Source organism: Podarcis filfolensis (assembly GCF_964270895.1).
Source record: "Podarcis filfolensis genome assembly, chromosome: 11".
Lineage (NCBI taxonomy): Eukaryota > Metazoa > Chordata > Lepidosauria > Squamata > Lacertidae > Podarcis > Podarcis filfolensis.
The window spans coordinates 42,965,029-42,977,268 of record NC_139613.1 but is presented as its reverse complement, the minus strand read 5'-3'; the positions used below and the strand labels follow the sequence as shown (position 1 = coordinate 42,977,268).

Sequence of the window (12,240 nt, the reverse complement as noted above, 5' to 3'; positions counted from 1 at the left end):
GTGTCCAAAAACAGCCTCTCCCTGCTGAATAGGGGCCATTGGGAATACATGCTGTGCTCTTCTCCATTCTCCTGAAGAAGTCTCAAAGAGATTTCTTCTTCTCTGTCTCTCTTTTAAAGCTTTTGTTGGGTGTGAGCCCTACCTACCTCAAGTCACTTTTGATACACAGTTGTGACAACTCAGTAGGCTACTACCAGAAAAAGGATCAAACAATTACAGCATAATGAGAGCCTTGGCTCCTGGAAACCATTTTCCTATTTATAGAGCATCAGTTGCTATGGGACAAAACAGCCCCAAGTACTTCTCAGTAAGTTATATTTATGTGGCACTTTTATCATGCTGCAGGTTTGCAGAAACCCACAGCTGTATAAACAAGAGCCTGTTTTCTTCCAAGCATTTCAGTCTCTTTAAAACAGACGTTGCTACTTCTTGATGATCTTGTCCTTTTCTCACTATGTAATAGATCCTGTTTCTTAAAGAAGAAGGGGGAAAAGGGAAGATCATCAGCCCTGCTAACGTGCTGCGATCTCTCAGTTGGCTGCCCAGTACAACTATGGAAAAAAGCTTTCTCAATGAAATATCGGAAGGAAACGCTTAGACAAAGTGGTATCATCAAAAGCAAAGGAGCTACTGTGATGTGTAAAATGTTCCAACAGTTGCATGAGCAACGGTGTGGGCAAGCCTAGCATAGCATGATGTCCATGACTGCAGACTACAAACTGTAGCTTCTGATTTATGAACATGTAACTTGGGGGTTGTCCACATGATGACCAGTTTAGTGCAAATCAGACCTGTCCATATATCTCCCAGTAGTTCAGCAACTATATATCCAGCCATCAAGTAGATTTGTCAGAGAAGGAGGTGGAGAATTTTGGCGGCTTTTCTTTGGTTTAAGAACAGACTTCCGGAACAGACTAAGTTCATAAACCAAGGTACCACTGTAGTAGGTGCAGAGTCCCCAGACTCAGGTTAAATTGACCATGAAACTGCAGGCCTACGTAGCCTAAGTCTAACAATTAGGAGATAGGAACCTCCTATTTAATGTACTGAGGTAAACAAAAGGGCGGGATGGATTCCATGAAGGCACCATGGCAACCCTGTGTGTTGATTGGTGTCACCTTTGCATGGGTAATAGAGGGCACTGACAGTGAGCAACTTTGTGATTGGTGGGTGGAGTTCCTAGAGTTTCCATGGGAGTGGTGAGTATTGTTCGTTAAGGTTGCTTGTTGGTTTGTTTTTTCTCACTACAATTACTGGGCTTTTTGCTGCTGCTGCTAGGATCTGGACAAAGTTTTTGCCATCATTAGCCTTGCTGAGGTAGTAGAAGTAAGACAATAGGATTGACCTGTCCAGAACTCATGTCTTCAAATATTCTGGTGCATCTAAACAATATTTATATTTTCAGCCTGCAGGTTGATATTTTCCTTTCCAGTTGTCCAAGGGGCTGCACACACAAAGATGAAAGCAGAAAATATACACGTTAAATTGGGTCACACAGAAGAGGCGATAGAATTCACCTTGGTCTTCTTGTGCATACATGTCTTTGATGTAAGTTGACAGAAGACTCAGTACAGTATCACCAGAGCTCAGAAACTGTTCATGCTAATAAAATTCCCTTCGCAAAATGTGCCTAGAACAATGGTTCTTTTGAACACTGCCTAAGTTTCTCTCCAGTGAAGCTAGAACTACAGTACAGTACGTTACCTTTGGCAAGAGTAATAATCATGGCCATTCCTTCTGATACCAAATCAAGGCTTCCCATGCTCATGTTTAGGTAGCCAGAACTACTCCATACAGACAAGAGATTCAGCAGACTTGGGATAATGCTGAGGTTTGTAGATGCACAACCAATCTTTAGGCAGAGGACCCTAAGAACTGATTGGCACACATGAGCCGTGCTGATGTCAACAGCGCTTGTACCAAAGGAAAATATTGGTGGGTTCACCTGAGCTGGAACATATTTATTTTATTTAGAGTATTTAGAAACCCCCTTCCACCACCATCTCAGGCTCAAAGCACATAACAAGAAAACCCCATTTAAAATCATATATCAATTATATTGTGCAGGGAAGGATGTCAGGTCCATCTGTATCTTAAAAAGGGGGAAATCTGGGTAAAGAGAGGAAAGTTAAACAGGTTCCAAACAACATGGGTTGCAATCAATAGATTATTATTATTATTATTTATCAAATTTGTATAACGCCCAATACCTGCAGGTTAGATGCGACAAACGAAAGTGACTGCATTGCACTTTGGGACTTTTGAAATCTGTAATTCTGTTTTTCTATGGTTTCAGTGGATCTGCTCTGACTTTGCTGGGTGTGGCTCTTGTCTACCTGCCATGTTACTCCCCAGGAGACTGTAAAATACCATTTAGAAAAATCAGCAACATGAAACCTTTTTATACATGTAAGGAAAGGTTTCATTTGCTAGTTGTTGCTTTGGAACACCTCTCACTAACTCCCCAGAAAGAAAGGAACAGAACGAGTCTTTAATATAACAAGAGATTACATTACTAGCTACGCCTGGCCAAAAGCTACATTAACAAGAGGGAACAGTCATGATAACACCAGTGACAGCTGGAGTTCATCCTCGCTCGATGCCTTCTCACTCTTCCATGCAGATGGCTCCAAAGGTCAACTGATCTACGTCTTATATATGAGTTGCTCGCTGCACAATTTCTTACGCTAGCACTAGCTATTAATATACTCTTTCAGCGCTGGATGAGTAGTTGAACTCTTGCTGGGCTGCACAAGTCCAGCTTATTGGACTCATTAGCAAAGTTCTGGCTGTGGATAGGGATTGGGGGGCGGGATTTGATTGGCAGTTCTCTGTTTAAAAATACTGCTAAAATGCATATATTGGGGAAAATATATGCATGAAGAGGCATATATTATTGAAAATAACAGACAGAAATGCGTTATATTGGGAAAGGGTGCTTGCAGAAAATGTTTATATTAGAAAAATTGCGTACAAAATTTTATATATACAGTACAGTGGTACCTCGGTTTTCGAACATCTCCGTTGATGAACATTTTGGTTTTTGAATGCCGTAAACCCAGAAGTAAATGCTTCTGTTTTTGTACATGCCTCGGAAGTCAAACATGCCACGCAGCTTCCATATTGAGGATTGAGTTTTCAGTTTTCGAATGGTTCGGAACTCGAATGGTCTTCTGGAACGGATTACATTCAAGAACCGAGGTACCACTGTAACTATATCTGTATGTATGTAAAACCGCGGAGTGGGGTTATCCAGAATTTTGGAGTACACTGTCAGCAGTGGCGTAGCGTGGGGGGTGCAGGGGGGGCCGGCCGCACCGGGCGCAACATCTGGGGGTTAGGGCAAATCCACGGGTTAGGGGGCACAAATCCACGGCTTAGGGGGCGCAAATTACTTGCCTTGCCCCGGGTGCTGACAACCCACGCTACGCCACTGACTGTCAGCAATATGTTGATAACACACAGCTCTACTTCCTTACATCTGCAAGTGTGGCAGAGGATGTGCTGGACTCTTTCTTGCCTAATGGACTGGATGAGAGCCAAGAAACTGAAGCTCAATCCAAATAAGACTAAGACTTTATTCGTGGGCAGTTCCCTAGACCCAGTGGATGGGAAGCTGCCTATTCTTGATGGGGTTACACTCCCTCTGAAGGAGCAGGTATGTAGCTTGGGGATACTTCTGAATCATTTGCTGTCGCTTGAGTCTCAGGTAGCATCAGTGGCTCAGAGTGCCTTCCACCCTAACTGGACAGGTATACTCTGGTAACCTCTAGGTTAGATTACTGCAATGCATTATACATAGGGCTGCCTCTAAAGATGGTTTGGAAACTTCAGCTGGTGCAGAATTTCGTGGCCAGGTTGCTCGCCAGGCAGGGCCGTAGCTAGAGGATGGTGAGGTGGGCCCCTGCCAGGGGTGCAGGCAAGGGCTGGCATAAAATCAGCTAAAAATATGTCCATAAATATGTCTATAAATAAAAATATTGATTATTGCCTCATAAGAAAATATTTTAAATAGAGGGTGAATTGAATGGGGGGGGGGGTTGGAGGAGAGGCGGAAAGAAGAGGTAATTTTCCCTGACTAGGGGGTGCAATCTGGATGGTTCTGCCAGGGGCGCAAGATCACCTAGCTGCAGCTCTGTCGCCAGGGCAAGACGATTGGAGCAGATTACATAGATCCTGGCCTGCCTGCATGGGCTGCTAATTATTTTCTGGGCTCATTTCAACCTGCTGGTTTTGACTTATAAAGCCTTAAACAGTGCAGAACTGTGATTTCTCAAGGACCACTTTTCCCTGTACAGTGGTACCTCTGGTTAAGTACTTAATTCGTTCCAGAGGTCCGTACTTAACCTGAAACTGTTCTTAACCTGAAGCACCACTTTAGCTAATGGGGCCTCCTGCTGCCGCCATGCTGCCAGAGCACGATTTCTGTTCTCATCCTGAAGCAAAGTTCTTAACCTGAAGCACTATTTCTGGGTTAGCAGAGTCTGTAACCTGAAGCGTATGTAACCTGAAGAGTATGTAACTCGAGGTACCACTGTATTTGAACCGACCCAGACCCTGCAATTATCATCTGAGGCCCATCTTCGTGTGCCTCCCCCATAAGAGGTTCAGAGGGTGGCAAAAGGAGAACAGGCCTTTTTTTGTTGTGGCTCCCCATTTGTGGGATGTTTTTCAATGCAGCCCAGCAACAGAAGCATGCAGCTGTATTGAGGCTGGACCAGGTGTTGATAACCCCTGTGCCCGCCCCCACACCGATGTTACGCTACTGTACTGTCCTATTCACCTCTTGTCTTCCATGGCATTTGCATTTATGCCCCAAATTATACTTTCTTCCTAAGTTGCTGGTTTTACTTTAAATTGTGTGCTTTAGACTTTGTGCATCTATTACTGTTTTATATAACTGGGGAAGATTACCATAGAAAACAGGGGCTTAAATAGAAATTAATGCTTGATGGAATTCTGGCACCAAAAGATAGCATCATAATTAGTTTCTATATTTCACATATTAATAACTTTGCATAATCCTAGGCATACTTATTTTACTGCCGGGCAAGGCTAATTAAATGTGCTATAACATCTTCCCTCTTCTCTGGAACATATGAAGGAATTTTAAATACCCACACTTTATTGAAGATAATTTTATTACTAAACCTTCAGACAAGAGGATCATGTTCTCTGTGAAGAATTGATAATTTCCACATAACTTAGCTGGAAGTTTTTAGAGCCACATTTTTTTAAGATCAGGCTCCACTGTTACTGTTCATGTTCTGTGTTTTTCCTTGGCAATCATTGTTTCCCGCCTTCCTAACTAGCTTGCTGAGACCCAACTCAGCTTTGTCACAAGTTCTGCCTGGATTCCAGGAAAATTCTCCTGAAGGATGGCAGGGAGTACTCCAAAGTTATTCAGGCAGAAAGACACTGCAGGTTCACAAAAGTTTAAGCAGAATGAAGCAGTAGTAGATTGCACCCTTTGAGTACCCATCTAATGCTATTATTTGTGGATTGGAACTGTTGGATGAGTACTCCTGCAAAATATGTGATTGGTTGGGACATGATTTGGCTGTATAGGAAACCTAAAGGATGGACCGACATGCATAGACAGTACTGGTGTAAAATCCTGCACAGATCATGTTGTAAATTGAACTGCAACTGGATGTTTTGAGATTTCTGGAGCAACCATTGGCCCATGCCTCTTCCTGCACAAACCAACCCCACCCCAATGCCCTGCCCTGCCCTGCCCTGCCTACAATCAATGATATGAGAGAGCAGTGATAGATCTGAGGAAAAATATTCACATTTTCTTCCTTTCCCTTGTATTGACAGGCTTTCATTTGCTGGTAGTTGGCAACACAAATGGCATTCTGAAAAAGGTATGTGCTTATAATATGATGTTCCTGGCTAGTGACCTATTTGAGCTCATAACATCACACACTTAATAAAAATTAGTATGTAGAAGGATAGCTCAGTTGGTTAGAACATGGTGCTAATAACACCAAGGTTGCAGGTTTGATTCCCGTATGGGACAGCTGCATTGCAGAAGGTTGGATAAATCAGTGATTCCCAGTTAGAGAAATTCCCCACATAATTCCATCACTAATGTGTGCAGTTCTGAAGTACTATGCACAGGCAATCATAGCTATAGAGTGAACAGGCTTTCTTGGAGCAAGGATAGCTTTGGGCTGCTTGTTCAACCTCCAGGCAGTGTTGAAGTATTTTTAAATCTCTTCAGATTTTTATCCAGGCTCATATGTTAGTCAGTCTTTGCATTGTCCTAATGAAAGAGGAAAGGCTGCAAAGATGACTGACTGGATGTATGCTACAGAAAGGCTGCTTTCTCCCTCGCGTGCTATTAATGACTTGGGCCCACTCAGCACTATGGCTAAGTTAGGGGTATTGATTTCAGTCCCTGTCTACTGCACGTATGAGAAGGCTCTTCTGATGAATGGAATGAGTCAGCTAGTTTGCACACAGAAGCAATGTATCTTCTGCAGTATAGTGCAACATCAATTAGGCCTCTTTTTGGCAGAAATGGTTTTTAAAACAGAGGGTGAGGGGTAGAGAAATTTGTTCAGTCCACACACATTTTAAGTGAAGCAGCTTAATTTGCCAGGGCTAGACCTATATGTAGATCAGAACACAGTTACTGGAGTGTGCACTTCCTGGAATTTTGTGGTGCAGTTTCAGTTTGAAAAATGTGTACAAAAACGCACACTTATCGGAAAGCTGCATGGGTTTTTTTTGTTTTAGTTTTGTAGGTGGGAAATGCATTGGAAAGTACAAAAATGCAGTGCTTTTTTTCTAAAAAAAATGTTTAGGGGTACTCTCATTTTCCTACTCATTTTTAAATACTGCCCCTCAATGAGGCCAAACTTAGATTCACAAAATGTTTAGAGGTATGCATACCCCCGCATCCCCCACAGGAAAAAAATAACTGCAAAAATGTATTTTTAATGTGTCAAATGCATTAAAAATGTGCACAATTTAAATGCTAACTTTTCATGCTTTTTAAAAAATGTTAAAAATGGGGTAGAATGGACCTGTGATTGAGTACGTGCAAAAATGTAATGGGACAGAAATAGGCTGATCCATCTATGTTTAGTGGGGAATATAACTTTTGTTTGCTTATGCTGGCCTGAACTCTCCCTGTGTGAAAAGTCTTGGAGCCTGCTGGATATTTTCTTCATGTTTTATTTTTTATCTTGTAATTGTAAACAGCATCTCTGCATTCCCTGTCCATGGTATTAATTCACACAAACCCTGCCCAGCTTTTTGAACCTTCCCAGTTGTACACACCTTGAGCATTCCCTCCATCTCCTCATTGTTCATCTATGTGGTGCCTTTTACCAGCTCTACTCCATAGCACATGAAACATGATGGTGTCTGTCACATGGACATATGCATTTGTAGGGTGGTAACTAACTGACAAGAGTCCTACTCAGAGCAGACCAATTGGGTTGTATCCAGTGCTCATCATATTTACAGTAGACCCCTTGAAATAAATGCCCATGCAGAGACATCACCTTGCCAACAAAGGTCCTTATAGTTAAAGCTATGGTTTTCCCAGTAGTGATGTATGGAAGTGAGAGCTGGACCATAAAGAAGGCTGATCGCCAAAGAATCAGCGCTTTTGAATTATGGTCCTGGAGGAGACTCTTGAAAGTCCCATGGACTGCAAGAAGATCAAACCTATCCATACTTAAGGAAATCAGCCCTGAGTGTTCACTGGAAGGACAGATCCTGAAGCTGAGGCTCCAATACTTTGGCCACCTCATGAGAAGAGAAGACTCTCTATAAAAGACCCTGATGTTGGGAAAGATTGAGGGCACAAGGAGAAGGGGGCGACAGAGGACGAGATGGTTGGACAGTGTTCTTGAAGTTACCAGCATGAGTTTGACCAAACTGCGGGAGGCAGTGGAAGACAGGAGTGCCTGGCGTGCTCTGGTCCATGGGGTCACGAAGAGTCGGACACGACTAAACGACTAAACAACAACAACAACATAGGTCAACTAATATCAATGGGTTTACTCAGTGGAACTTAGCTGGATACACCCCATTGAAATTAATGGACTCAGGTAAGTCATGACTAACTTAAGTCAATGTATTTTAATGGGCCTAACTCTGAGTATGACTTAGTTGAATATTACCCATCATCTCTAACACAGTGGTACCCAATGCAATGCCTTCCAGGAGTTGTTGGACTACAATTCCCATAATCCCTGACCATTAGCCATGCTTGTTTGGGACTGATGGAAGTTGGGGGTCCGCATTAGTTGTTCCTGCTATGACATATGAAGTATCCCTCTGCCATTTAGTCAAGGACCGCTTTATAAAGCTCTGTCATGTCAACTGTGGAGATTAGTATTTCCTCACATATCCCACCTTCCTCGCAAGCTCAACTCTGAATTTCTGCAATCAGAGTTTCCTTACCTCTCTGATTGGGCCATATTGATTTTCAGGTCAATGTTTTATTTTTGCTATAGGAAAAAAGGACACACACCTTCACTCCCGATGTCGCAGAGGAAGCTGCAGAATGAATGCACCCTGCAATTGTCCTTTCCTTTGGCTCTCCTTAATGGTTTGAAGCGGTAAGCCTGAGCCCATTAATAATTGTACAGAAGGCTCTGAGACTCTCAAAATAAAAGTCAGTCTGCCACTTTTCATTTACCTGTAACATTTCCTGAATAGAACAATATAAGTTATGTTCCTCAGTGGCCTAGTCTTGGCTGAAAGTCAATAAATGTCAGATGTGGCCAAAAGTAATTGAACCAGCAGCTGTTGCTCTTTTTGATCTGGCTTCTCTAACAGCACAGAGGACTATCCAAGTGGTGCCTTGTGAAACCATTTATTCTTGGTTTCAAAGCTAATTTTTCTGGTAATGTCTTTCCTACTACCTCTGGCTTCTGTTAATCTACCAGAAAGAGACCCCAGGAATAGGGTTAGGGGGTTGGCTAGGTCACTCAACTGTTTTCCCAATAGCCTCTCTAACACCTCATCTGTGATTTTGTCTGTCATTTTTCAGTGAAGTATGTTCTGAAAGTGGTCTTGTGTGACTAATCCTAATATACTGTGAGCTCCGATTCCATGATTCACTCACTTGCAAAAAGGATCGCAATGCGTACTTTGCCACTGAGAGAAAACGGCAATATTAATTTGTATCCTGAACTAAAACTTTTTGCCATTTGTGACTTAGAAAAAAATCAATCTACAGCAAAAATTTGTGAGTGGGGGATTGGGGAATTAATTTTATTTTTTAAAAGAACCATTGACCTGCCTAGACCTTGAAGGGTAATTATTTTCTTACGCTCACCCGACTTCTCCTAACAGTGAAAAGCTCCAAAACTGCAACACTTACCATTGTTTGGTTTCCTTTGCAAGGAGATCTCTGGAGATTTATTGTGTTTATTTGCAAATATGAAGTTGAACATAGGTGGAGGCACAGCTTAAACACATCAAGGGATAGCCAAAGTCTACTGCTCTCACATTAGATCTCCAGGGAGATAGCCGATAGCTTAACAGCTCACACTCAGATCTCTGGGTCACTCTGAAATTGCGGTCTGTGGGCCTGAAACTGCCATCTGTCTCCACACACAGACACCTAGATTGCAGATTCCTTTGCTAGTAGGGAGGGGGGTATTTTGTAGCCATTAAGAACACTTAAGGGAAGTAATCTAACAATTAGTTCCCACGAAAACACACTGGCAGTCTATTGATACTTTTTTGCTTTAGTGCAACCAACCCTAATAGCTTCAGTTACAGAAACACACAACAACAGTATATGCCTCAGCTCTCAATTTTATCCAGTTTTAGCAAGCACTGGAATGATACGTAATACGGCAAAATGCACCTTCAGCTATATTTTTTCATGAGTGTAATCAATAAGTGCTGCTCTAAAAATATTGAGCGACCTCTCCTGTTTGTACCAGGGTTGCAGTAATAAACAAACGCTGGCTTCCTGTAGTGAAGATTCACTAGCGGAAATCAGGAAACTGATGTTTTGAACAGAAGGATGTTCACACGTTGTAATACTTTTTATTTTCTTCTGTGTTCTCCCACACAGCTCAGTTATGGATTGGTCCATAAGATTGAAGAGAACGGATTGGAGCTGAAGTAAATGGATAGGCGGCGAGTTATGTTATTCAGATTGTAATAACATAGTGGTAGAGAACATGGTTTGCATGAAGGTGCCAGGTTTGTTTTTTTTAATTGTTTATGCATTTTCCATTTTTCTATGTACACATCATACTTTACCATCATACATAATTTTTGTGCAGACTTCCCAACCTGACCTTCCATGGCATTATTGATAAACCTAACATTGCTGCTTATCAGTTTATTAGTCCACTTTACTTTTCCTCTTCTAATCCTTCATTGTATTTAACTGTTGTTCATTGGAATACAGTGGTACCTTGGGTTACATACACTTCAGGTTACATACGCTTCAGGTTACAGACTCCGCTAACCCAGAAATAGTGCTTCAGGTTAAGAACTTTGCTTCCGGATGAGAACAGAAATCGTGCTCCGGCAGTGCGGCAGCAGCGGGAGGCCCCATTAGCTAAAGTGGTGCTTCAGGTTAAGAACAGTTTTAGGTTAAGAACGGATCTCCGGAACGAATTAAGTACTTAACCTGAGGTACCACTGTACCTCTACTTGTAAATTGATTTTTAGTATCATTAAAAAAAAATATTCCCCAAAACTGTCCCATTCGCGCTTTGTCTTTTTTAAATCTTGATTCCTTATTTTGGCTGTCATATTTGCAAATTCTGTCAATTTGTACAGTCATTGTTCTGTCCCTGCCATCTCTGGTTACGAAGATCACATACCAGATGAAACAAAAAATGCCTTTCTGCTTGAGACCTTGGAGAGAGCCATTGTCAGCTCCTGAAAAAATAATGTAATTTAGACTTGTGGTGGGGGGAGTGTTTTACTATTAACAGTCAATCCTATGTGTTTTCATTCAGAAGTAAGCCATGTTGAATTCAGTGGAATTATCTCCTGGGTGAATGCAGGACTTAAGAGGGGGATGGAGGGGATGGTGTTCACCATGCCTCTCTCCTGTGCATCAGCAATTCTTATTGTTTTTGTCTGAGCAATTATTCTTTTTCCATTGTAGTGTGAGCAATTGAAAAGAGGATGAGAAATGCTCTCCTGACTCTTTAAATTCTACTTCTGTGCACTGTCTAATTAATTCAACAGGCACACAGTTTCCCCACGATAACACCTCACATCATGTTATATTTGTCGACAATCAAATCAATGTACCAATAATTTGCAATGTTTTATACGTTTGGTAAATTTAATCTCCAATTCTGTCAGGTTTCAGTTCGGTATCCCTTTGGAGAAACTTGCCTTCTTCTTCAACAGTCCAAATTCAGAGGATAATCTGGTTTCAGAACATTTGAACTTTGAATGAATGAATGAGAACATTTGGGAACACTGGCATTTGAAATGAGAAATGGGGTTCTATATTCATTGGCTATGATTCAAATTTGTGTTTTCTCACTATGTAACAGAAGATGGTTGGGTAGATCAAGGAAACACTTCCGAGTTTGATTAACAATGGCAATGTTTTGTAGTACACAATTCCTGGTGCTGAACCCTCTGAAGTTCAAGGCCCAAACAAGAGTGCATTTTTGGGTGCTTTAATTATCACTTCAGAATATTTTCCCACAGCAGTTCATCACTGTTCACAAGTTATGCTTGTCGTTATGTCCCATCAAGTGTTATATCCCATGTGGGGAAGGGCAGATCCACATTTGCATACCTTGATGCATAGCCACAAAACTTTATAACTAGACTTAAATGTGATCCCAACGTGATGCTCTTCATAATAATAATAATAATAATAATTAATTTATTATTTATACCCTGCCCATCTGGCTGGGTTTTCCCCAGGCACTCTGGGCGGCTCCCAACAGAATATTAAAAGCACAATAAAACATGAAACATTAAAAACTTCCGTAAACAGGGCTGCCTTCAGATTTCTTCTAAAAGACAGATAGTTGTTTATTTCCTTGACATCTGAAGGGAGGGCGTTCCACAGGGCAGGCGCCACTACCAAGAAGGCCCTCTGCCTGGTTCCCTGTAACCTCACTTCTCACAGTGAGGGAACCGCCAGAAGGCCCTCGGAGCTGGACCTCAGTGTCCGGGCTGAACGATGGGGGTGGAGACGCTCCTTCAGGTATACAGGGCCAAGGCCATTTAGGGCTTTAAAGGTCAGCACCAACACTTTGAATTGTGCTT

At 42.0% G+C, this 12,240-nt stretch overlaps 1 long non-coding RNA gene across 1 annotated transcript; it reads left to right on the top strand.

The window, feature by feature from the left end:
* The first annotated feature begins 5,807 nt into the window (after positions 1-5,807).
* On the top strand, positions 5,808-10,644 carry LOC310745138. Its single transcript, XR_014539975.1, has 3 exons — positions 5,808-5,870; positions 8,481-8,585; positions 10,058-10,644. It is a non-coding gene; the product is annotated as an uncharacterized lncRNA (long non-coding RNA).
* The last annotated feature ends 1,596 nt before the right edge of the window (positions 10,645-12,240 follow it).